At 42.8% G+C, this 27,354-nt stretch overlaps 1 long non-coding RNA gene across 2 annotated transcripts in view; it reads left to right on the top strand.

Moving 5' to 3' along the window:
- Positions 1–25,028, top strand: part of LOC122463211 — a 64,731-nt gene extending 39,703 nt beyond the window's left edge. The window contains exons 2-4 of one of the 2 annotated variants that reach the window (XR_006286371.1): positions 3,097–3,226; positions 18,525–18,662; positions 24,828–25,028. This is a non-coding gene — a long non-coding RNA (uncharacterized LOC122463211). The remainder of the gene's footprint in view (positions 1–3,096; positions 3,227–18,524; positions 18,663–24,827) is intronic. The other variant, XR_006286372.1, reaches the window with a different exon arrangement.
- The last annotated feature ends 2,326 nt before the right edge of the window (positions 25,029–27,354 follow it).

Below are 27,354 nucleotides of genomic sequence, written 5' to 3'. Positions count from 1 at the left end.
CACATTCAAGATTAAAATGAAACAGAATCTGTGTCGTATACATCTGCTTGCATTAGGAATGCAAACCCTGTCACACTGCACTCTAGCCAAGGCAGCACCGTGAGTATTTTTCAAAGATACTTCACAGAAAGCAGGACACATACATAAGCCATATGTGACATTGTTTCTGGTTAGCTGAATTAAAATGGAATATTGTGCAAATTATGATGTGTGAAGATTTTCAGCCAGAATTATTGTAATACAAAATCCACAGTGTGGTACCATAGTGAGCTGCATCCTCAGATAGTGTAAACTAGAACAACTTTGTACCCAATGGCAGCTGACAACCTGGCATAATATATAGGATGTCATTTCATATGGTCTGATTTTTTTTTGGAGGTGGTGAGCACCTACAAATCCCCTTTCGAATCAGTGGGAGACACAGGAGATGGGCACCTGTAAAACTCAGGCTATTCATCTTTGAAAAATCTCAGCCAACCTAAGGGATTTGGATACCAAATTCCCTTTAAAATTTGGTTCAATGTAGTCTTTTATTCTTTTTGCATTTTTATGACTCTGAATTAAATTTGTACAGGAAAGGTTGTTTTTACATGAAAATGGAACTCTTCATTTAGAAAATATTGAAATGGGGGCATTTTGACAATTTCAAAAATTCTTTTCAAAACAATGTTGCAAGGGAAATTTGTCAATTTTACCCTTTTTCCTCAAAAAAATAAATAAATTTTGGTTTTGACAAATTGATATTTTCGGACAAAAAGAAAAGTCCAGTCAAAATTTCCAACAATCTGTACACTCTGGATGGTGCAGACAACTTGATGGAGATAGGACCCTACCTCCTTTTATCCCCATGCAGAGTGATTTTTTGCATGACCAGGGATCTAGGGAAGAACAGACCCCAGGCTGCCCAGAATGCAGAGACAGCTGTTGCAGTGTGCCTGATATTTTCATGGGGAGGGCCATGGCAGAGGTGTTGGAAGATGCCTTGTATCCTTCCTGCACTTTTATGGTAGGCTGAGATGCAACAGACCTTAAGGAAACACGTGGCCCTGTGAGCCTGATTACATCATGTATTCTCAGTGGAGGCTAGTGAAATCTCTAGGAGTCAAATTTTGCCATTATTATTCAGATTGAGCAGCACCTTAGTTGGGAAGTAGCCCCACTTATCTCACTGGGACTGTTTTGAATTGTAAGGTCCAGCAGCAGTACCCCTGGCAGAAACTGTCCCTAAACAAGTACATGGAATAGAAGATAAGTCCATTCAATCCATTTACAGCAACAAATGTTTTTTTTTTCATGTATCTGATTCAAATGAGACTAGTGAGAGCCTCCCCTGCCTCCCTAAAGTACTCCCACTGTACATTGTACAATTGCCCCAGAGGATCATGTAACAGAGTAACACTATTCCCTCTAGATTTCCAAATATAAATGGGTGCTGAGGTTTACACAGATGCTAAAGAGATGGTTTTTGTGTGAACACATTTCCTCGCTCATGATGTACATTCATCTATGGATTTTAATCAGGATTGTCTTATGGAATCCGTCAAAGCAAACCTTTACATTAACTGGGCCACATCTTCTGCTGGTATAAAATTCGCATATCACTAGTTTTAATAGAATTATGCCAATTTACACCAGCGAAGTATCCAGTCCATCATATTTTGTTTGCATTATAAATAGATCTGTATTGATCTAACTCTAAATTATTGGTGAAAGTGAACTGTGGTTAACCCCTGTCTTACAACATGGGCCATTGGGTGATATTGCTGCCCATTTTTGAGTAAAAATATATTCCATCAAGTGCAGTTGTTCCCGTTGATAATGGATATATAAGTGTATAACCTCCTCCTACAAAGCTGCCTGTAGCACCTTAATTTACTGCATTTTAAAATAAATGTGTAGGTGTGTCGGATAACAGCTATTGCTGTATTTTATAGAGTGGCATATACTGCTGCAGCATTATAATCTTGGATACAAGAGCTGCACATGGCTAAGGAAAGCATATCATTTTGCCATATTCAAAAATCCTAGTATTTCAGAAAAGGACACCGCTTTGTGCTAATCTCTGTCTGAAGAAGATCATCAATGTTAATCAACCCAGAAGTCACAGACACTGTCTCAGAGTTGGCAGGCTGCTGGCAAAGAAAACCATGAGCAATGCCATTAAAGACAACCGGCCCTATGAGATGAACTAAGAGAGATTATGGTCAGTGAGAAGATGGGTGTTGCTAATCCTGTTTTGCCATTACCAGTTTGGACTGGCCAAATACACTGAGGACTCTGGGCAAAGGCTTTAGCAAGAGAGACAAGAGCATTGCTATAAAGACATCAGTGAGGTTGATGATTGATTATTATTTAATATCTCTAAACTAGGGGAAAAGGAATGAACCAAAGCACAGATCTGTTGATTGGTTTGTGCGGTGTCAGTGAAAATTATTAGACAGTGGAATAGTTTTGAAGAGGGTTGCCTGAGATGTTTAGGGCCTGCTTGGTGTTTTACAATAAGAATGCTTTGCTTTACATTGCGTTAGCAGTGTAATGAGGATTTAAACTGAGAGTGTAAATGTGATCTACACGCACCTTTGAAACCTTTACACCACTAGATTGTGTAAATGAAAATCAGGCTATGTATAACTGAACAAAGCCCTAATGAACTGGTCCAATATGCAGTTGATTTTCTGCGTTTAATGACTATAAAGAATCCACAACTAAAACAAATGCTTTGATAGAGAAAGCAAGGAATAGGTCTAGATTTATGATCTACTTTTTAGTAGTGTTTTGTAGTGGCACAGGCCTTAAGCTCAGAGCATTTGTTCCCTACCTTTCTGCCTCATTTGAAATCCTCTAAATATACTCAGAAGCCAGCCACTGAGAACCCTTTCTCCACATGGATTACCATCTCTCTCAGGCTTTTCTTCCATTTACTTAAACAAGCTAATGTCCGCTCACAACATTAAAGAAATGTCACTGATGAAGCAGCTACGTTAACTTGCTCAGCCTTTAGAACCAGCTCACTGAATGATATTTGCAGTCCAAATTTTGGACATGATTTAACTGACCTGAAAGTTTTGGGTTTTCTCTCCACCCCGCCCCCCCCAGGTCCAGTCAACCATGCCCACAGCTCAGCATTTACAGTCTTTCAAACCAGAGACCGCAGCCTCAGCTAGAAACCAGGCAGACCTTCCTCATCCCGTGTTTGCTGTTAACAGAAGCACTCATGTAAAAGCAGGTATTATCTCCATTGCCTTTACAAGCTGGTCAAAAGTGTGGTGACAAGCAGGCCAACTCATTGCTATTAATAATGATAGCTTCACTTCCCTGTGGGTTCAGCTTGAGTGAAATCTGATTGAGTGGGAAACCTCTTAAGTAGGCCTTGAGTGTGTGCCGCCCCCCCCCCCCCCCACCGGGAACCAGGAAGAAAATGCATAGGGTGGAGACTATTGTAGTTTTGGTTTCATTCTTTACAAAAAAAATCCCTTCAGGTGCTCACAGAACTATTGATAATAGAGCCCAATCCCAGTCATGCCAGCTCATGATTGTATTATAACTCCACCACATCAGTCAAGAAAGAACTAAAGAACTCTTATGGTTAAAATCTGCCCCAATCCATTGCAGCATTGGAGATTGTCAGACCTCAGGGCAGGCCCTTCTGAAGGGTGATCTCAGCGCAGTCAGGGTAGCACACTGAAAAAAGCAGAATGGGGCGGGGGGCACTGGGTTATATGCTGGAGAATGCCTTGAGAGCACTGCCAGCCTGAGGTTTAATTTCTTGTCTTGTGACCTCAGGAAAATTATTTAACCTTTTTGTGCCTGTTTCCCCATCTATGAAATGGGAGATGATGATAGCTGGGGTATTGTGAGAATTACTTAATGTTTAGGAGCCTGGAGTGGAAAATATTCACATGAATAAGAATTAAAATTAGGGGCTAACTGGCTAGTGAAAATGGGTTTGCAGTTGCTGTGCATCAGCAGAGTAGCACAATGTGGCCAGAGTGTACTGGTGAATCTAACCCTTTGTTTGTTGCCCCATCATGTGCGCCACTAGTGAAAATATACCCTGTACCAACAGTCACTTGTAACTGTAAGAAAACATGACACATTTTGTTCCAATCAAGTCACTTCACAGTTTGTAGTTTCACTTGTATGTGGCTTGCCCTTAAAAAAAATTTAATTACAAGGCTTAAAGTTAAAGGGCTTTGAGGTCCTCGGACAAGATACATGATTTATTTGTATTGTGGTAATGCCTGGGAGCCCATGTCATGAACCAGGACTCCAGAACCCAAAAACCATGAGTTCACACCGTACTTTGCTTGCTTTTGTGAATAGCTCCATTGACTTTTTTTGTCACTTGAAATACTAGCATGCATGAAGTGAGCAGGATTTTCCCCAGTATGAATGAACTCAATCTTCCAGAACACTGGAATTACAATGCTGTTACATGGGGAGGGGAGCTGAAGTCTGCTGGGGAGGGCTGGTATAGTCACCGGGTATACAGATTTACTCAATTTGCTTGCTTAGAGGGAGCAAGACAGAAATAAAATAAACACACCCCAGATTGAATTCCATCCACTCTTATGGAGTTACCAATGAGTTAATGACCACACAAGACTTTTCTTTTAAAAAAAAAAAATGGTTGGGCTCAAAGAAATACTGACCCTGTTTTTTGTTTTGTAAAAGCATGATCATCTTTTAAATCTCGGGTCTACTCTACCAGAAGGGCATTCTACACAATGCTGCTGACCAACCCATGAAGGCATCCAGGACATAAACAATAGATGTGTTCTGAGAGTACAGAAAGGCCTACAGAAGACTTACGAGAAGGGAATGATTTTCGATGATCAAGAACTTTGGCTTTTTGATTTGCCAGGTCATGTCTATCTTTACTCCTTCTGCCCCATAGTCGCCAATCCCTTTCCTCCTTTGAACGCAATCTAAGGTTGTGTCAATCACTGCAGTGGCACAGCTGCAGGGCTGTAACAGGGTCCACGGTAGCATAGACACTATGTACAGCTATGGGAGAGGGTTCTCCCATTGTTGCTGTAGTTAATCCACCTCCCTGAGAGGCAGTAACTATGTTGAAGGAAGAACTCGTTCATCAGCTTAGCACTGTCTACCCTGGGGATTAGTTTGGCTTAAAAACATCAATCAGGGGTGTAGATTTTTCACCCCTGAGTGACCCAAATGGGTTGATCTCACTTGGCTTATGGACCAAATCCTGCAAGTAGTTCAAGCATGGAACTCATAATTGGACTATTTCTATGTTTAGGAATAATCACATAATTATCTTTCTGAACTGGGACAAGAAGGGAGAGAGAGCAGGACAAGGGATGGAATCTGGGGGAGAGATTGGGGTATTTTGCTGTGTAGAGACAATTTGATTTGTGTTGGCTTGGCTGTTGTGGTGGGTTGGTTTTTTTTTTTTTTTTTTTTTTTTTTTTTAAGGCTTTTCAAATACCTAGAGCCAGGGAGAGGCGCACTGTTAATCAAAATAAATGTTAAACTATTTTTGGGGAGTAGAGAATGTGAAAGCTATGGATCAGTTACATTTTCCCATCCATGTTCAAAAATTTGCCAAGAAAGTTTATATGTTCCATATAATTAGCCCTTCATCACTTACATTCTAAACAGCTCTTCCCTTCATTGTTCCTCAGTACCTCTGAGTGGCTGGTGCTGCATCCTAAATGCATGCCCATAGCATCAGACATGCGAATAATTCCACTTGTAATTCTGTATGCAGTTCCTTAGATTATGAATGCACAAAGATTACATTAAATGCAGCCAAGAGAATATTTGTGAAGAAATCATTGCATCAAAGGGAAGATTTCACAAGGCATCAAACCCGCTAAAAGGGTCCCTTTTACCATTTTCAGGGCAAGGAAGAAGAGTTGAAAAGAGAATAGAGCTAGATGAAAGCTAGGGCAAGGGGTCAGAAAAGAATTCACCTGCATTGAAAGAATGAGTTGACAAAACCCACCACCCACACACTTAAATGCAATCATAACATTTTTATTGTGGCTTGTAAATTATTTTTAAAGTAATATATAGAGGAAATGTAAATTCCTTACTCGTCTGGAATATAAAGGCAATAATACCAAGGCACAGGAGATTTGAAACTTCCTCCAACAGACTTGTTAATACCCTGAATTCACCACTAGTGAAAGTGAGCATTAGCTACTTGACTTCCGTAGCATGTTCTTGCCTAGCCAAGAATTTGGCCTGTGTGTGTGTGAGAGAGAGAGAGATCCTTTTGAGAACTGCATTTACAAAACTAGACTAATGAAGACGCATCTGAGTATTTTTGATCCATTTCTAGAGTGCCTCTTCCAGAGAGGAAAGATGGCTTTGTGGTTAAGGCACTGGCTGGGGCTTAATATCAGGTTTCAACTCCTGGCTCTCAAACAGACATCCTGTTTTACCTTGGATGACTCAGTTGAGCCCTGATCCTGCTAATACTTACACCCATGTTTAACTTTATGCACATGAGGAGACTCTTTGAAAGCAACATAACTCTTCATGGGTATAAAGGTTAAGCACATGCATAAGTGTTTGCAGAATCTAAGCTTAGAGTTCTCTGTGTCTGGGTTTCCCATCTGTAAAATGGAAATAATACTACTACTACCTTTCTTTTCCCCACTGTCTCTCTTATTGATTTAGGCTGCTAGCTTCTCAGGCTATGGACTTTCTTACTATGTTTATAATATAGTGTGTAGCACAATGGGTTTTGGGGATCACCAAGGCTACTGTCATATAAATAATGCAAAAACTGTGAATTCTTCATTTGTGGTGATTTCCTCTTTTTTTTTCTGTCTACATAGGGGTGCCTAACACATTAGCATTGGATCCTCTTATCTCAATCTTTTTTTTCAAAGTCTTTTAAAGTATAAGTAAACTAAATTAATTCTGTGCATAGAATGCAAATTGTTTTATGCTGCATCAACATTTGATATTACTCTGATTTTTTTGTCTGTTTTACCTTTCATTTAAATTTGCTTAACCTGGGAATAATTGCATTTTCCAGAAGCAGTAAAACATCCTAACAATAATATTGTATTCCTTGCAAAAACAAATCACTACCAGTTCAAGAGAACAGATGCATCTGCCTTCAGCACCATGGTCAGCGCATGTTTTCTATCATGACAGACAGCTGCAACCAAACTCTAGTTGCCTGGGTTGAGAAAGCGACTTCTTTTTCTGGGGAAAAAGAAAAGGAGTACTTGTGGCTCACTGTAGCTCACGAAAGCTCATGCTCAAATAAACTGGTTAGTCTCTAAGGTGCCACAAGTCCTCCTTTTCTTTTTGCGGATACAGACTAACACGGCTGCTACTCTGAAACCTGTTTTTTATGGGGAAGTTATTCTGTAACTGTCCACTAGTAAAAAGAAAAGGAGGACTTGTGGCACCTTAGAGACTAACCAGTTTATTTGAGCATGAGCTTTCGTGAGCTACAGCTCACTTCATCGGATGCATAGCATTTCATGGTCTCTGTGTGTATATAATGTCTTCTGCAGTTTCCACGATATGCTATGCATCCGATGAAGTGAGCTGTAGCTCACAAAAGCTCATGCTCAAATAAACTGGTTAGTCTCTAAGGTGCCACAAGTACTCCTTTTCTTTTTACGAATACAGACTAACACGGCTGTTACTCTGAAACCTGTCCACTAGTAGATTTCATACGTCTTTCTCTGACGTAGTCGGTACTGGCAATTCTCAGACAGGATACTGGACTGAATGGAATGGATCACTGGTTTGATCCAGGTTTCAGAGTAACAGCCGTGTTATTCTGTATTCGTAAAAAGAAAAGGAGTAGTTGTGGCACCTTAGAGACTAACCAGTTTATTTGAGCATGAGCTTTCGTGAGCTACAGCTCACTTCATCGGATGCATAGCATATCGTGGAAACTGCCTTGATCCAGTATGACAGTTCCAATATATACAAAATTTTAGCCAAAGGCAGACCTCTGAAGAACCTTAATGTGCAATGGTTCGGTTGGCTTGGTAACAAGAAAAGGAGATGAAAGATGAATTAAACTTCATCTGAAATATCAACTATTAGATTGCAGGCACAGAAAAAACCACAATAGGGTTTAAGATGTAAATACAACATAAAAACGTATAGCACATATGTGGCCATGTTTGCTGCAGAGCAGGAGTGGCTTTTTTTTTCCCCCCCAGGCTTTTTGTTTTCAATGCACTGAGTGAGGTGGTGCCCAGGAAATATTTAAGCACAGCTCTGATAATTGAAAAATAGTGGTAGTTGTCTGGAAAACCTGGTGTAAATTAAGGTTCAGATGAAGCTCCCACTGAAAAGAAGTGGAAACTGGCATCTTCTCTCAAATGCCTGTAAACATTTCCATGAGTTTCCCCTACTTTTCAGCAGATGGCACTATCTAGTTATCCTCCAAGTTTACATTTCTCTAAGATTTTAAATGAAAGAGAATATACTATAGCTTTACTATATTTTGTCTTTTATTTGAATATGCCTGAAATAAGGTCTCTGCAACTTTTTAGTCTCAGCTTCTCTGAGATCCTTTATGAACTAGACTGCATAACATACATCCTACAATTCTTCGGACACCAATGCAGCTGTAGAAAACGTTTGCATCCTATTATTAAAGGGTTGAACTCTAAATTGTATTGAATCTATGCCTTATTTAATAACACCACAGTCTAACTCAGAATGAAACATTCTACAGTAAGTTGCAATGGGTCTATTTTTAAAATTTGTTGGCTATGAATCTACAGCTAAGGTATAGAGTTGCCAGAATACTAATGCTAACTTCAATTATTTTAGGGCTTATCATAAGAAACTAAATTCTTGTAAACAAAGTACAGGAATTGTAGGATAATATCCAATTATTCATTCAAATCCTAACCATGCAGAAGTTACAGCTGTCAAAATTCATCATTACAATTCCAACCTAATTATTATAAATGTAATCTATTAAATGCTTTAGGATGTCTGTCCTATTAGGCAGCTAAAGGGCCCTATGGATATGCTATAGACTGCATTTATGTGCCACTCAGTTGCAGATAGTGTGCTATGAAGTCAGTGGGCCTGCCCTTCAAAGCCATGCCACTGGGAATACATTGGTGGCATGATTTCTCTAAAGGAAACTAATATTTGAACCCATTAATGGGGGGATACTCCCATTTCCCTCCCCCTTTATAGGTTCATGTGCCTTTGCTCATCATGGCTTCAGGCACACAAACATATTGACTGCATGCAGAAGTTTGTTTGGTGCTGTTTTGAGTATGATCCATCTTCTAACTTTTTTTTATGTACAGTCTGTGATCAGTTTTCCAGATGGTAAATGATGATATTTTTATATATAGCTAGAAAATGAACATTTGATATTCTGAGTCAGCAGTATATACAGTATGTAAGCTAATCTCGTAGAGATCTATATTCTTTCTTTATCTGAAGAGTCATTGGGGGAACTGCTCCAATTGATTTTTCAGTTGTTATTCAGTATTGACCATTACTCTATATAACATGCCTCCAATATGCCAGATAGTAGATTTATAGACCCTTTCAAACCGTTGTTGTTGGGGGTTTTTTCCCCTTATGGTGCTGCTGCTATTTGATCATCACTACAGCTAGACCTAAAAAATATTCTCTTAAAAATGGTTTCAGAGTAGCAGCCGCATTAGTCTGTATTGGCAAAAAGAAAAGGAGTACTCGTGGCACCTTAGAGACTAACAAATTTATTTGAGCATAAGCTTTCGTGAACTACAGCTCTCACTTCATCGGATGCATCTTAAAAATGTATTTCTCCCCAATCAGACACTCCATGAAGATGTCTGCTCTCTTGAGATGTTCATAGCAGAACAAGGTAATTAGTCTGTTATGCATCATTCTAAGCTACATAATATTTATACTTGCAGACATTTATTTCACTTTGGGTTAATTTTGCTGATGTTAAAACAACAAACACCCTCTTTAGAAATGTTGTAGGGTTTGTTTCAATGTCTCTGTTCACGGCTAGCATCAAGACTGTTTTGTAGCCTCTACCTATACAGTTAAGACTGCATAGTTTGAGAGAGTCTCTCTTACCGGAGAAATTCTTCATCAGACCAGCAAACCAACTAGACATATTGTCTGAGATCAACACACAGCTGCCAGTTTTTATGGATATGAAGCTAAGGAAAATTTCAGCTACTAGTCACACTGCAAATGGCTCCTGCCTGAGCCAACCATGCTAACCCTTTGTAGGCAAAAATAGAAAGTGCGAGATATGGAGGTGTCCCCAAATGCCTTTGATCATATAATAAACAGAAAAAGTTCAGTGCAATTACAGTGCAAATGCCTTGTAACTGCACACTGGAAAAACTGGACCATGGATTCATATCCACCATTCCTATTAGATGCCTGACAGCTGGCTCATTGTAGGCTGGCTGTGATGACTCCTTGTTTAGGTTTCAGAGTAGCAGCCGTGTTAGTCTGTATTCGCAAAAAGAAAAGGAGTACTTGTGGCACCTTAGAGACTAACCAGTTTATTTGAGCATAAGCTTTCGTGAGCTACCGCTCACTTCATCGAATGCATAAAGTGGAAAGTGCAGCGAGGATGTTTTATACACACAGACCATGAAAAAATGGGTGTTTATCACTTCAAAAGGTTTTCTCTCCCCTCACCCCACTCTCCTGCTGGTAATAGCTTATCTAAAATGATCACTCTCCTTACAATGTGTATGATAATCAAGGTGGGCCATTTCCAGCATAAATCCAGGGTTTAACCAGAACGTCTGAGGAACAGTGGGGGGGGGGGAGGAAAAAACAAGGGGAAATAGGTTACCTTGCATAATGACTTAGCCACTCCCAGTCTCTATTCAAGCCTAAGTTAATTGTATCCAATTTGCAAATGAATTCCAATTCAGCAGTCTCTCGCTGGAGTCTGGATTTGAAGTTTTTCTGTTGTAATATCGCAACTTTCATGTCTGTAATCGCGTGACCAGAGAGATTGAAGTGCTCTCCTAGTGGTTTATGAATGTTATAATTCTTGATATCTGACTTGTGTCCATTTATTCTTTTACGTAGAGACTGTCCAGTTTGACCAATGTACATGGCAGAGGGGCATTGCTTGCACATGTCATATATCACATTGGTAGATGTGCAGGTGAACGAGCCTCTGATAGTGTGGCTGATGTGATTAGGCCCTATGATGGTGTCCCCTGAATAGATATGTGGGCACAGTTGGCAACGGGCTTTGTTGCAAGGATAGGTTCCTGGGTTAGTGGTTCTGTTGTGTGGTATGTAGTTGCTGGTGAGTATTTGCTTCAGGTTGGGGGGCTGTCTGTAGGCAAGGACTGGCCTGTCTCCCAAGATTTGTGAGAGTGATGGGTCGTCCTTCAGGATAGGTTGTAGATCCTTGATAATGCGTTGGAGAGGTTTTAGATGGGGGCTGAAGGTGATGGCTAGTGGCGTTCTGTTTTCTTTGTTGGGCCAGTCCTGTAGTAGGTGACTTCTGGGTACTCTTCTGGCTCTGTCAATCTGTTTCTTCACTTCAGCAGGTGGGTATTGTAGTTGTAAGAATGCTTGATAGAGATCTTGTAGGTGTTTGTCTCTGTCTGAGGGGTTGGAGCAAAAGCAGTTGTATCGTAGAGCTTGGTTGTAGACAATGGACCATGTGGTGTGGTCTGGGTGAAAGCTGGAGGCATGTAGGTAGGAATAGCGGTCAATAGGTTTCCAGTATAGGGTGGTGTTTATGTGACCATCGCTTATTAGCACCATAGTGTCCAGGAAGTGGATCTCTTGTGTGGACTGGTCTAGGCTGAGGCTGATGGTGGGATGGAAATTGTTGAAATCATGGTGGAATTTCTCAAAGGCTTCTTTTCCATGGGTCCAGATGATGAAGATGTCATCAATATAGTGCAAGTAGAGTAGGGGCATTAGGGGACGAGAGCTAAGGAAATGATGTTCTAAGTCAGCCATAAAAATGTTGGCATACTGTGGGGCCATGCGGGTACCCATAGCAGTGCCGCTGATTTGAAGGTATACATGGTTATGGGTGAGGACACCTTGATTATCATACACATTGTAAGGAGAGTGATCACTTTAGATAAGCTATTACCAGCAGGAGAGTGGGGTGGGGGGAGAAAAAACCTTTTGTAGTGATAAACACCCATTTTTTTCATGGTTTGTGTGTACAGAAGATGTTTTTATATTTTCCACAGTATGCATCCGATGAAGTGAGCTATAGCTCACGAAAGCTAATGCTCAAATAAATTGGTTAGTCTCTAAGGTGCCACAAGTACTCCTTTTCTCCTTGTTTAGGATAAATTATAGCCAGCAGTTGGAAAAACCTCCATTCAAGCTACAATGCAGGGTGGGGAAATAAAGGAAACACTTCCAGGGATGGTCAGGCAGAACCCCTAAATCTCCTTCAAGTCTCCATGCGTGTCATACCAATAAAGTTTTGAAGAGTTTTAAACCAGCCCATCATGGAAAAATTAGGTAATATGAGAGCGTAAAGCCATCAGACCTCATGGAGTTACATCAGGGATGAAGGGATGAAGTTGACCCCATGGGGATCAAACTCTGAGCTAATGTTGCATTGAAATCAAGTGGTGCTACAGCAGTTTAAGATTTGCCCCAGTGTTTCTAAAACGTGTTTTGACTCCAACTAAATGTTAGCCTCTATTCTACTGCTTAACCCTGTTGGCATTTATGGTGGATAGTTTCAAAGGCATGAATGGGAGTTAGATTCCCAACGCCTACTGAAAGTCAAAGAATTCAAGTTATGGTTTAAATTTAATGGGAGTGGGACACTTATTTGTGCCCTTGAAAACTTTCCCCTATATGGCTAAAGCTCACCATGGAAATACCTGGCTGGGCTCCCATGGGTGTAAGGCACATAAATCCCTGTGAGGATGTGCAAGTTACAGGGCTGATTTTAAGAGGTGCTGAGCAGCTGGGAATCCCATTGATGTTACCTGTGTCTGAAAACTTTGAACTAAAATTGTGAGGGTGGGAGGGACAATACTGTATTGTGGAAGGTCCCTAAAACTGTAGCACATGCCTTCTTTTTAGCTCAGGATATGATTTTTCCCTCTCTCGGGTTATTAGTAGGTATTTGTCAATAAGTTTTCAGCAGCTGACAAGCCAGATGAAATAGGAGTAAACCTCTACCCATGTATCTGCCAACAGTAACTTTTAAATATGGATAAAGCTGTCAGGATGCATCAAATGTCCCTTCTGAATAGAAGAACAAAACTAACCATGCAAGCTAATACCAAGCATTGATCTGAAAAATGAGTGCTTGTCAAAGAGGCTTAGCCAGGATGCCCTGCAATGGGAAGAAATCAAGGCTTACATCTTAATCACACATCAAGAAATCGGGTTATTCCGTCCTTTTATTACAGAAGAGACTTGTAAAAAGTAATGTGAAGTATCAACTCCAATTATCCTGATGCACCAGTGTCATGAGGTGTAAAGATTTCCCCTCCCTCATCACCATGTACTCCCGCATTGCTGTATAGCATTCCCACTCCTGTATCACAGTGTGGTAATGAGCAACAGTCTTCTAGTTACAGGTGCAGGGAGAGACTCTTTCCCCGCAACAGGCTGAGTTGTGAGCAGCCATTGAACCCCCCCTTGCTTCTAGGGAACATCAGGGACACTAGCTGGGATCACACATCCTTAATGGAATGCCTCATTGTGCAACACGATGAACATCCCCTTATAAATCAACCATGTTGTGGGAAGAGGTTCTTCCTTCATAGCCAGGGAAAGATTTATTTTGGTTTCCTGACTGGCATGTCAGGACCAGGAAAAGGGGGAATGGCTAAGAAGAATAACTAAGCACTCCTTCTTTTAGCAGCTGCTAGGACTTTGCTTCAGTTTACAATTCTCCCCTGTACTGAGAACCAACACAGGTCTATATACCACTTAAGCCCATGTGAAGTCCACATAAGAGGGCTTAAGTGGTGCATAGGCCTAGCACTGGCCCTCTACATGGCATAAATTTGACACAACTAGTTTAGAGAGGAAGGATGGCCCAGTGGCTAGGGAAGTAGCCTGAAACATGGGAGACCAGGCTTCAACTCTGCTTTGCCACAGATTAATTTTGTGACCTTAGGCAAGTCATTTAGTCCCTTTGACTCAGTTCTCTGTCTGTAAAATGGGGATGAAAGTGTTTCCCTAACTGACAGGGGCATTGTACGGATAAATACAGTAAAGATTGTGAGGTGCTCAGCTACTTTGGTAATGGCTGGGCATAGAAGTGTCAAAGATAGAATTTGATATGCTATAATGAAGCTGTGGGCACATTGCCCATATTAAGTATCAGTGAGCCATTTGAGTACCCCTTCCATAATGTTGTCCTTCCCATGCCAGTGTGATAGCACTCTGTGAGATAACGTGTCCCATCTCAGGCAGGAGGTGTTTCATGGCACCTCCACTCCTGCCTTCAGGGTATGGTGACGCTAGAGACTTAAAGAAGAACAGCCCCATTCCTGCCAGAGGCCCCTGAGCTGTGAACACATGCTGTAATTGTTATGGCCTGCCTGGGGAAATGCATAATTCCTCCTTTTCTTGTGAAACTTTGAAGAGCTACTTTTCATTTGGGTGACATTTCTTGGCTTACTTTAAATTTAGTCTTGTTCACAATTTGAAATTTTATATTTTAATTAGGCTAAGTGCATATGGTTTTATGATTCTTGATCATTTTGAATGCTGCAGTGAAGTTGAGAAGGTGCATTCGTGCCCTTTTAATTTTTCCAATTTGGGATGGGATTTCACCTCTTTGATAGTGTTGAGAGCTGTTTTTGCTCAGAAACTCTCCATTACAGGTCTGGGATAGACTAGCTCAGGCTACATGGTCATGTTCATAGGACAGTCTTAGAATAAAATATTAGAGCCAAGTCCACAGCTGGTGTAAACTGGTGTAGCTCCATTGACTATGCTGACTTACACCAGCTGAGGATCTGGCCCTATGCATTTAAAACATACTTTGATATAATAGAAATAAACATACATTCCCACATTTTCATGCTGCCCACTTCTCAAAGACTTCTCAACCTCTTCCAGTCTCTGATTCCATGTTACAGCAGAAACATATGTTGGGATGCCCCCACTACCCCTTCCAGCCATCTAGCTATAAAGAAAAGGAAGGTGGTCATGACCCTGTGGAAAAACCTGCTTTATGACCCCCCCTCCATGTGGATTGTGTCCCCCAAGTTGAGAACCTGAGACACCAAAGGGCTTTAGATCAGTCCCTAAAGCTGGTTATTAAGGGAGGCAGTATCAACTTGTGTGGGGAATTGGGACCCTAGACCCAGATCCTCAAAGGTATTGAGGCACCTGAAATCTATGGAAGTTAAGTGGAGTTAAGCTCCTAGAAAACTTTGAGGATCTGGGCCCTAGGCTGTATTTCTGACACTACCCTGACCAATGCTTACTTTGAAACTTGAACTGTTGAAGTCAGTGCTGGACTGGGGACTTGCACATTTGTACCCTCATCTGTGTAGTGGGGCTCATAATATTTACCTGTTTTTGGAAAGCACCTTGAGATACGTGGCTGAAGGGTGCTACCATAGAAGTGTGAAGTGAGCACTTGTATAGTACCCCTTTGTTATTAGAAACCATAATTCTCAGGATCAAATCCTAGTTCCTGTGAAGTCAATGGGAGATTTGCTGTTAATTTCAGTCGTATCAGATTTAACCCTCCATGCGTAGGTCCTGGAACTAGGGATGGTGGGGGTGCTGCTGCACCCTCTGGCTTGAAGTGGTTTCAATAATATTTACAATTGGGTTCAATGGCTCTCAGCACCCCCACTATACAAATTGTTCCAGCACCTCTGCCTCCATGCAGGCTGCAGTGTTTAACTGATGGACTGAGTCTATTTGCTTTTAAAGGTGCTGTTGCTATGCAAAGCTGATAGGCAGCAATCCCTAAAGTAAACATGAGGGCTAATGTCCATTAAAATCAAAGTACTCCAGTTGAAAGATCAAACAGAGCTACATGTGGGTCCCAGGTAGAAACTGTAGTGAAATGATGAAGAAGGTAAAATTAAAGAGCTGCTTTCTGAGAAGACTCTCTTCTAGTGCACAGTGAGCTTGACTGGATAATGCTCTGATAGATAACAGGTGGAAGCAAAAAGGAACAAATGTTCAAATGGTTCTCGACTTTTATGCTAGTGACATTAAGAAGCCAGGTAGCTTTTTCGACGAAGAGACCACAAATCAATGTGTTGTGAGGAAAAGCCGTTATTGAATATGGTACTTTAAATGTTGTTATGAGCGCAGCTTCAGCAATGGCAAATCAGCAGTTACTCTCTCAGTTTATTACTAAATGCTTTAGGTCTCTCAGTGCTGCGTTATAAAAAGTATATTCTATTAAATATATTGCAGCATGTGGCTTTTACAAACGCAAGAATAATTCTTTGAAAAGCAGGCTCCTTCTAGTCCTATAGAGATCACAATTTATGGTACCAGAACTGCAATTTTGTGGCGAGGGTGAACAATGACACTGTTTGTCTTCATCCATTTCAGTTGTTCTAAAGCATCCAGGCTAAAGAGATCAACAGAATAAGAAATCTGCAATGTAAAATTATAGCCATCACTATACTTCAGACTGTGGAGTTACTTCCATTATTCTCAAGCTTTATAACCTAGTTGGGCTGCAGCATCAGGCTCAGAAGGATATTTGTTCAGGTTGAAACTCTTTTTAAGGACTTCTTGTTTTTTACACTCCTGCAAGCTGAAATTGCATTTTCTCTTTATTTACAGATGTTTGGCTCTTTATTTCGGCACTTAACAAACCCTGATGGAAATGTCCTCTTAGAACATAATGCCAAGTGATGGGCCAACTTCTCTGCTGGTGAAATTGATTTACACCAGCTCAGGATCTGGCTATTGTATTTTCTACAGGCTTTATGGATCTTATTATAGGATATTATCCTTGCTCTAGAATTCTATGAGAGGCCATCATTCCCAGTAATATTTTGTAGGTTTTTAAAGTAATTTCTATAGCAATCTCTTGGTTTCATCCCCATTACATTCTACAGGACCTTTCCATCAAAGACTCTTTTTTTTTTTTTTTTTTTTTAATGGAAAATACCTAGAGGCACATTCTAGCCAGTGCTCCACATAGGAAAACATCAGAACTGCTTAAGCCAGCAGTGGAATTTTTCTGCCCCGTTCTGGTTTCCTCTAGCACACCTGCACAGGCCACTATGCCAGCTCTCTCTGAGAGGAGCCCTGGAGGCACATTCTGGTTGGACTTGGAAAAGGAGGTGACATCTGGATGATTACACATGTACACTCCCTGAACCAGCACTGGCCCTCCTATGCACAGCCATACCCAGTCAGTGTACAATGGGCAGGAAGAAGCTGCAGAAGTGGGGCACCTAGCAAGGCATTGCAGCCAACCAAAATGGCTGTACTGGCCCTGCATCTTCCCCCGGACTTCCAAACCAAAGTTATCCTTTGTTTCCGAGCCAACTGGTAAAACTGCTGGCAGCAGAGTTTGATCTCCACTATTGAGGTCTTAGATTTTTCAACATAAGCCTTGTAATACACCATGATGATGGGCATTAAGTAAACGCCTACATTGCTATTAATACCAGTAATTCATATGAATAACCACTGAATGCCTAGGTAGCAAAGGCTTCAACAATATGCCTCTTCTAACACTTGCAGAGTGCAGCCCCGTAAGGCATTGAGCTAACGCCCACTGGAGTCAGTGGGAGTGTGATGGGGGGAACTGTGCCCAGAGGCCTGCTGCTGGAGGCCTCAGGGTCCTGCCACACCTGTCCAGGAAAGGAGCAGTAAAAGGGTCCTCCAAGCAGATTAGAGTGGCTACAGGGGGAAGTAGCCAATGGGAGAGACTTCAGGGAGCAGCCAATCAGGGCCCAGCAGACCCATATAAAAGCTGCCAGGCTAGTATGAGATCTGGCTGCTAGTGGGGACCCGGGGAGAAAGAGGTGCTCCTGGCTGGTTGCCTGCAAGGGCCAAAGCGGGTAGTTACTGGCAGGGACTAGGGGAACGAGAAAGGAGCTTCTGGCTGCTGGGATTGAACTAAGACAGGCTAAGGGGAAGTGGCCTAGGGAAACATAGAGCAGCAATTAATAAAGGGACACAATGAGAGGTGCTATACTTAAAGGGTCCCTGAATTGGGAACTGGAGGAGTGGGTGGGACTGGGACCTCCCCACCAGCCACTGGGAAGAAGTGACTATGCCTTAATGAAGGGAATTAGAACTGTGGCACCCCAGGGAAGGGGGATCCACTGGGACTGACTCAACGAGAAGCTATGGTCAGCGAACTGAATCCAAGAGGGGTGGCTCAGCAGAAAGGCTGGGGTCACTGTGGATTCAAGTAGAGAAGAGCAGTCCCCAGGGAAGAAGCCCTCGGGGTGCTGCTCAGTTCCAGAGTAGGAGCCTTGTAACCTAGCCTGATCAAGTGAGGGCATTGTAATGGGCCCTGTTGGACGGTTTTAGAAGACTGAACTAAGGGAGGGCTGAAGGACACTAGGACATCTTGGATTGTGTACACTGGAAGGGAATTGTTTGTTTGTTTCTCATATGGACAGAGTGTGACTAGGCTGGAGGGTTGAGTCACTGAAGACCGACCTGATCAGCGCAGTGGCCAACTGGGACAACATGAGCAGAGGAAACCGAGGAAAAAACTGCAGGCATGCACACGCTCGACCAGGAGGTGCTCGTGAGAGGTGAGCGCACCCTGTTACAGGGGGCGATTCTTCAGGGACAAACTGTAACATGCTTATTTTGATTGCATCACATACAGCTGACTTTAGTGGGACTACTCGGGGCATAAGGTACCATTCACTATAAGTGCATCCCTGTGAGGTCATGGCACACACTCATGAGGGATTTGATACTGATAGAAAAGCTCACATATTTTCCCCATGGGCAGATACACAACTAAAACTTGGATGACCTTTTTGTAAACTTTACAGAAAAAGTGGGGAGCATATTACTAAATAACCAAACACGATGATGTTTCATTGCATGCTGTCTCCTAAGAAACAGTTCAAAACTTTTAAGCTGTCTGCAATCAGGGGATACAAATGATCTGTTTGGCATATGTAATGGGATGACAGGGTAATGACTGTATTTCCAGTTTGCTTCCCTGGTGTTATTGTCCTAGTTGTATATATTTCTTTAATTTAAGGGGGGAAAGGCAGTGGTGGTATCATAGAAATGAATTCTACATCATCCCACTTTCTCTTTTGGTAATGGAACCCTATCTTCGCCTATAACCCAACCTCCACGTCCTTTTGTGCACTTTTAAAAAGTGCAAAATTCTACTTGTTGGCTTACCCAGGGTGGATTTTTTTTGTTTGATTGGCAAATAAAATAATATTTGCTTTTCATTGTCTTGATGATGGTAATGGGTGTGCTAGTAGATTGTGTCCAAGCTGGAAAAGATTCATGACAATTTTGCAAAGTTATGTTAAATGGATCCTCCATTGGGACATTTGGGTGTACCTGGTAAATTGAACAGTGTAAGAGCCGGGAGCAGTACTAGGCACTGGTGTCAGCAGTAGTCAAATGGTTAAATAATCCCCACAATTTATCATCTCTCAGAATGTTTCTTAAGGCCCTGATTTAGCAAAGCACTTAAGCATATGCTTAACTTTAAGCATATGCTTCTGTCTCTCATCATCATGGCAAATCCCAAAGGGACATAGCCTCCTTGCAGATTGAGCCATCCCTGATTAGTTATATCATTTAAGTCTTGATTCAGGAAAGCATCCCTATTTAGTAAAACGTGATCATGTGTCTAAGTCCCATTGAAGTCAACCCATTCTGGGGAAAAATGAGGGAGTCAATGAGAGCTAAGCAGACATTAAGTGGTTTCCTGAACAGGAATGGACTTAATGCCACTGGCTCAGGGCACTAGTCCTGAGAGACATGCATGTGAACCAGTGTCTTGTTTGAGGGCTCTGCCTGACTAGGTGAAATGGGTGACCAAGGATCATGTAACTGCTTGGAAGGTTCTCAAACGGAACCTGCTCAATCGGAGAGGGAGATGCAAGGTCAGCAAGTCTCTGCTTCAGTCAGGTGGAAGGTCTGTTAGGAGATACTTCCAGAGAGGAGGGTTAGAACTCTTAATGGGCAGAGGCTCTAGGAAAGGCCAAGCAGCAGGTCCATAGACTTTATAGTTCCTTCCTGAAACCCAGGAAGATTTGTGTTTAGTTGAATGGCCATTGAACTATGTTGTTGAACAAGGAAAACACTGAAGAAAGAGACAGACATTCTGTCACTGTTGGAGAGGTTGGTTTGACTTACTGGTCAGTGAGTTGGCCAGTGGCTTACACAAATGGTTAAGGTCTCTCCTGAACTGGGACCTTACCTTGGTACTTAAATTTAATAAATTCTTATGTCTCGTTGAAGTTAATGAGACTTCAATGCAGGTATAACCTTAAGCATGTGCTTAAATGTCTTGCTGAGCCATGGCCTCCGTATTCTCCATTTAATTTTAGAAGTTAGTCCATTGTAAGGAGCTGCCTGTTTTTGTTTACTGAGATATATACCTTGTCTCACCACACTAACAAAGTATCATGTATGATCATAATCCCAGGACTCTCCTCCTTGGTTTTTATTATCTACAGAAATAGCTTCAATTTAATGTGCTGAGTGCTGCTGACTTGCTGTACATAGTGTTCATTAAATAAACTGTTTACTGAGATGGAAATGTTTTAAATTAAAATTTTGGTGAGTAATTTCTCTTCTTGTAAATGGAAATGAAGCAATTCCAAAGTGCTTTAGCCATCTGGTCATGTGACATTAGTGCTTTTACAATTAATGGCCATTTACTAAACCAGATAAGTTGGGCAATATAATTCTCATGTACCCGCATTCAGGTTTGAATGGTTTGTCCTTTTGCCAGGCCCAGGAAGGGCATGTAAGTAACGAGATCCCCTCTGACCACCATAGGCCTGAAAATAAAGGAAGTATTACCCCATTTTGCTTGTCTGCCTGGAAAGCCAGGGTGTGAATCTATAGCACACCAGCTTTGCAATGTGGGCACTACTGCAGTGCAGTGAAAGTCCCACTCTGGGACAAGCCCACAGTGGCCTGCCCACATTCACACTGGAAGTTTGTGGCTGAACCAGGAATTGAAGTTGGGTCTCCTGAGTCCCAGAGTCTTAGCCACCAGAGCAGAGGTGGGCAAACTACGGCCCACGGGCTACATCCAGCCCGCGGGACCGTCCTGCCTGGCCCCTGAGCTGCTGGCCCGGGAGGCTCGCCCCCGTCCCCTCCCCCACTGTTCCCCCCCCACGCCATTGCGTGGGCAGCAGGGCTGCGAGCTCCTGCCACTCTGAGCAGCATGGTAAGGGGGTGGGGGTCCTGGGGGGGCAGTCAGGGGACAGGGAGCAGGGGGCGGTTAGGGGTGGGGGGGTTTTGGAGGGCAGTCAGGGGACAGGGAGCAGGGGGTGCTTGGATGGGGTGGAGGTTCTGGGACGGTCAGGGGCAGGGGTGTAGATAGGGGGCGGGGCAGTCAGGGGACAGGGAGCAGGGGGGTTGGATGGGGGTGGGGTCCCAGGGGGCGGTTTGGGATGGGGGGTCCCAGGAAGGGGCAGTCAGGGGACAAGGAGCAGCGGGGGTTGGATGGGTCGGGGTTCTGAGAGGTGCAGTCAGGGGGCGGGAAGTGGGAGGTGGCAGGGGCCAGGCTGTTTGGGGAGGCACAGCCTTCCCTACCCGGCCCTCCATACAGTTTTGCACCCCGTTGTGGCCATCGGGCCAGAAAGTTTGCCCACCCCTGCACTAGACCATCCTGCCTAAGCCAACTGCTACAGGAGTCTTGACTGAGGAAGAACTACAGGATTAGGCACTGGGGTCCAGATTTTTAAAGCTATGTAGGCGTTGCCACGCTCAGCTTTTTAATGCCTAATTGAGGATCCTAAATCTCATTTTCAAATGGGATTTAGGGATTTAGGCACTTAGGCACAAAATCTGATGAAATTTTGACTCCTAAATGCCTAACTCCCTCTCGAAAATGCAACTTAGGCTCCTCAATCAGTTAGACACTGCAGTGCTGAATGCAGCTGTTACAAATCTGGCCCTTGGAGGCAAGATTGTGCTCCCTAGACCTGTACACAGAAATGTCCCTTTGTGTGAGTGTATATTTACCCCCTTTTCACATGGAAAGGAGAGTCAACTGTACCTGCAGCAGCCTCCTCCCTCTGACTATCCTGTGCAGCCCCTTGAGGGCTGGGGATATGTACAGAAGAAGGTGGCAGGGTATGTGGGGCAGGGATGGAGAAGATGGGCATTATATGCATTGTGCTCCATCCAGCTCCAGGGGATGTATGCTTAAAAGTTATTAGAACCTCATGCTACTCTACCTTACCTCTCAATGCTGTAGCCCCCATCACCATTAGAGGAGATCCAGGGATAAGCAAGAGTCAGTGTGGGAAACACTGTCCTTTATTGTGGTGACAGGGGAATGAGGGAGAAACACAATTTTCCCCCATGGATTCCTGCTAACTTGAAGCACAGATGGGTTTGGCAGGTTCTCCATGGATTCTGGGGGCTAACCCCCTCAATCTAGTCTACAGTGAGGCAAAGCACACCTCACTTACAGAGCCAACAAAATGAAATTCACACAGCTTTCCTCCTTTGGTCACCCAATGGGGTTGTCTAGGGATGAGAGTGAACTGGCTGTGGTGTCTTGTTGCATGGAACTGGCCTGCTCATATTATTATGAGAACTTGGACCATGAAGCTCAACCCAGCAAACCCCAGGAGTAAGTGTGTAAGTCTCTGCAGGATCAGGGCTTTTATCTCTCTGGGCCTCGGTTCCCTATCTGTGAAGTGGGGATAATTATAATTATCCCTTCTCCCACACCCTGTCTTATCCACTTAGATTGTAAGTCCTTTGGGGGGGAAGGAACTGTGCTTTATTATGTTTACATACAGTGCCTAGAATAACGGGCCCATGGACTCAGTTGGGGCCTGTGACAGGATAGTCTGCCCCTTAAGGAGATGTATCTATAGTGTGCCCCAGTAAAATACACGAAGTGAAGTGGAAGATGGTAATGATCACTTTTCAATAGGTGCTTTCTGAGACCATTTCTCTCCATCTTCCCAAAGAGTGGGGATTTCTCTTGCTCCTATTGCCAGGTGGTAGGGTTGGAGGTTGAAGGCCCCTCCCTAACCATTGCAGAAGGAGACGTATTTCCCACAGGGTTGCCCAACAGGAAGATTTTCAAACTTGGATTCACCCTTCCACCAATCTGGCCTTAGTATCCCCTAGCATCTGTCCTTCTTAACTGTTGATTTGGGGAGGAGGCGTGCGCCTGGTGGTATATGTTGCTATTGTGCAACTGAACCTGAGCTTTTGAATGTTTTTAAGCTGATCATGGAGACAGTAATTCCATCCTGCAAATATCATGGCCCCAATTCAGCAAAAGTACTTCAGCACGTGCCTAATATGCGCATATGAGTATTCCTTGTGGAAGACTTTCAAAGGCAAAAATGGCAATTAAGTGCCAAACACCTATTGACTTTCAGTGGTATTGGACGTCTCATTCCCATGTGACTTTGAAAATCACCCCCATCTCCAACGCGACTACTCACATGCTTAAAGTTAGGCATGTGCTTAAGAGCCTTGCTGAATTGAGGCCTAAAAGCAGGGAGACGGGGCTCAAAGGTGATAGGAAAAGGGTGTAAGCTAAAGAGGGAAGAGTGAAATAGTTGCAGTGCAATTTTTGCAAAAACTTTAATGCTGAAGTGAAGCAATACTTGGGGGGGGGGGGAGGGGGAATCTTCCTGTATGTAGAGAAATTGCTGCTCAGATCATGGCTAACAGTAACTTGATACGATCTGAAGGACAACACAAGGGAATGTAAGCCCTTTGGGCCGAGGCTGTCATTGATTGCATGTTTATACAGCACCTAGAACAACAAAGCCTTGATCTGGTTGTCTTGTAGCCATTACCACAATATAAAATGTTTAATAGCAAAGAATAAATTAAAATATAACCAGCAAAACAAAATATGGAATCAAGAAATGATCAGGAAATTAACAAAGGGTTACAATGAGGAGGCCAGGGAGCAGTCCTTGATGGACAAAATTAGGTTGTCCTTGATGGACATTTCTAGGTGTGGGATTCAAATGCAGCCCTCAGGTCAGGAGTGAGTAATTCAGTGCCATAGTTAGTGGTTTTGGCTTGTGTGAAACCAGCTGGTGGTCACGGTCTGTGTTTTAGATGAACGTTGCAAGCCCACTGCTGCAAGAGGCACTAATTAGTAAATAATTAGCTGTGCCCTCAGAAAAAATGAGGCCTGAATGGCTATGGAGACCTGTCTCCAGCGGGGGTCCCTCTGGATCAGGGACACATTGGCAGAGCAGCGCTATGGCAAGCTTGCATTACCATTGCCCGGGCTGTGTTTGTTTTATAGCAGAAGGAATTTAAAGCCCCATCCTGCCAATTCAGCATTTGCCACAAGTATCCACATTAATTAAAAAAAATGCATTAAAAAGCAGACAGATGGTCTAATTATAAGTAAAGATTATTATACGTGCGCTAGAGTAAGACTGGAGTTCTAGGGCCAAGCTCTACCATCCTGATTTCTATGGACTTACTGGCAGAGTAAACTATTACCTTACCCAACACAAGTACAGGGAGCAGAATCTAGACCTGACAAGATTTCAGTCTGGTGTGAAATATATCCCACCTTTAGAGTGAACTTAACATCTCTATGGTCTTGACACCACTTACATAAATCATATACTACCTACTATCTTACAATTGTTTGATTTCTTTATGCTGTATGATAGGTCAGCATTATGATTACATTATTTTTGTCATCTGATAATTATATTGTTTCCTAAGATTTAACACACACATTCATCCATCCTCAGATCCAGCTGGCATCTTCTGGGAGATGTGTATTTGAGCTCCTGTGATGGCCCGACTGACACAAGTCCCACATTTATGCTCCATTACTCATCCTACATTGTAAAGAAGAAAGTTGTTTCACTCTATGCTTTTCTCTGGGCAGTTGTAATTCTTCAGCTCAGTAGCTTTAAATTTATTCAGCCTAGCTGGATGCTATCAGTTTATTTTGTGTGTATGGAGAGAGAGAGAGCTGGGAGGGGGAGATATCTTCCTTGTGAGTGTTACAATGGGGTTCACACTGAAGCATGAAATTCTTCATATAAATATTTTAGGACTCTTATCTCTGCAGAGATAAGACTTGAAAATATTCTCAGTGGAAGCTGGGCATTTTTTTTTCTACCCACCCAAAACCTGCACTTCCTGTAAAACAGATTTTTCTATCATGATTTTGAAGACTTAGGATGAAATTGTCGTCGTCGTCCCCCCCTCCACCCCCACCCCCTCCCCACACACAGAAGGTCAGGATGTGACATAGGCACCTGATTCAGCACAACATTTAAACCCCTGTTAAAGTCATCCCTATGCAGCAAAGGAGTTAGGCTTTGACACAGCACATTGCTTAAACCTGAGCCTAACCTGAATCATCCCATTGACTAAGAGGGAGAAGGTCCTAGCCAAATTGAGTGGCAGTAGTATACAGTGATTCACATCCAGTTCAAGTCAGTAGTAACCCAAAATTGTTGCCATGGCTTAAATTTAGGCCTATGTTTAAGTACCTTATGAAACTGGGCCCTTCTGCATGTGCTTAACTGCCAAACGAAGCCATCAAAATGAAGGGGGTTTAAGGGCTTTGCTGAATCAGGGCCTTAGACTGAAGTTTAGGTGGGACTTATGTAGTACCTAAGCTTTGTGCTGACCTTGCTCAGGGCTGAGTTCTTCAGATGCATTATGTCAGAGGGCTACAGGCACCACAGAGATTACGTGCAGCGATGAGTGGACCTCAATAGGTTGTTTAATTAAACAGCCAAAAGTTTGGATGCTTATTCAAGCTTTATGTGAGCTAGCTATAATCTCTTGAGTCTGACTTTGGGCAGGAGATCTCAGAAGAACTTGCTTTCTGAGAGGATTTATTTTCATTCCTGGTTAGGTTCTTATACTGTAGCCCAATCCATTAGGAGCTAGAACCCAGTTCAATGGGAGTTCTGCCCAAAGAGTGAAGGGTCAGGCTTTAGGTTACCAATTTTCTTATGCAAGTAGGAACTTCTAGGAGTCTGGGAGAGAAACTGATGGGGCAGATTGCCAACAGTAGCTCTACTGTATAGGAACATGCTACTTGAACAAAGACTCTCTTCAGAGCAGAGCCATGCTTTAAAGAAAGCCTTGTGCAATATCAGCACAGTGACTTCTGCCCACAACGCCCTCAATTCAGCAAGTCCCATGGCTTACATCATGTATGGGAATAGTCTCACTGATGTCAGCGGGAGTGCTCCCAGGCTTAAATTTAGGCACTTGATTAGTACCTTGCCGGATCAAGGCCTAACTGCTCTGCCGACTAGGATGACTTCAGCGTGAACTTGAATGATGTCCTGGTTCAGGGCATCAATCCTTTGGGTAGCTATCCTGAGCAGTCAGAAGTTTCTGGTGTCGCCTGCAACAAGAGTGGTGTTCTTTCTGTTGCTTAGTGAAACATGCTAGTGTTGCTGGTGTTCTCATCAGCCTGGGTACATTTATTCAGTTATCTGACATCTTTGGACAGAAAACATGACACCCTGTGGATATTCAACTTGCTATTGCAAGAGTTGGGAAGTAACAAGAATATTGTGTGTGTCACTGGGGGGCTTAGGTAGAAAACCGGCAGGGACAGCAAAATAAAAATGTGCAGGCCCCTTCCCCCCCTCCCCCCCAAGCCACCACCTGTCACTAAGCTTAATATGGAAAAGCGAAAAGAAAGTCAGTTATCCTGCAACATGATTCTTTGTGAGTCACATTATGGCATAGATCTCTTATGATCAAGGAAATTCCGATACAACGGTGAATAGCTACAATCTTATTCGCCTTTTCCCTTCTGATGGAGGTGAAAGATCCAGTGCACTTCTCAGGAGCTGAAAATCACCAGTGAATGCTGATTAATCTCATGCAGCCTCTCACTGGGACGACAATACGGGATGGCTGTCTACAGTCTGCATAACCCTGGATGTTGTCAGATGACACATACCGCAGAAGCTTTCAAAGCAACGGCTCTCCCCATGTAATATTTCACAGACATGATCCAAAGCCATAGTTGTAGCAAACACGGGATAATATGACTAGTGAGTTGATGGAACAAAAAATTATAATGGGTAACAGTTGGGGAAATAAGTCTCTACACTTAATTATTAGGGTTGTTTCTGGGAGTCCCCAAATATTCTTTATTCCTTTACTCCTCTTTGCTGCATCGCTACGGTTAAGGGGCCAATCACCTTTAGCTCCTATTGAATTTCAGTAGTATTTGTGGATGCTGAGCATCTCTGAAAAGCAGAGCAATAGGTTTTTGGTATGTTTATTATGTAT

This window comes from Chelonia mydas, chromosome 17 (genome assembly GCF_015237465.2).
Source record: "Chelonia mydas isolate rCheMyd1 chromosome 17, rCheMyd1.pri.v2, whole genome shotgun sequence".
Lineage (NCBI taxonomy): Eukaryota > Metazoa > Chordata > Testudines > Cheloniidae > Chelonia > Chelonia mydas.
Note: the sequence above shows the minus strand (reverse complement) of the source record. Positions and strands in the feature narration are given on the sequence as shown.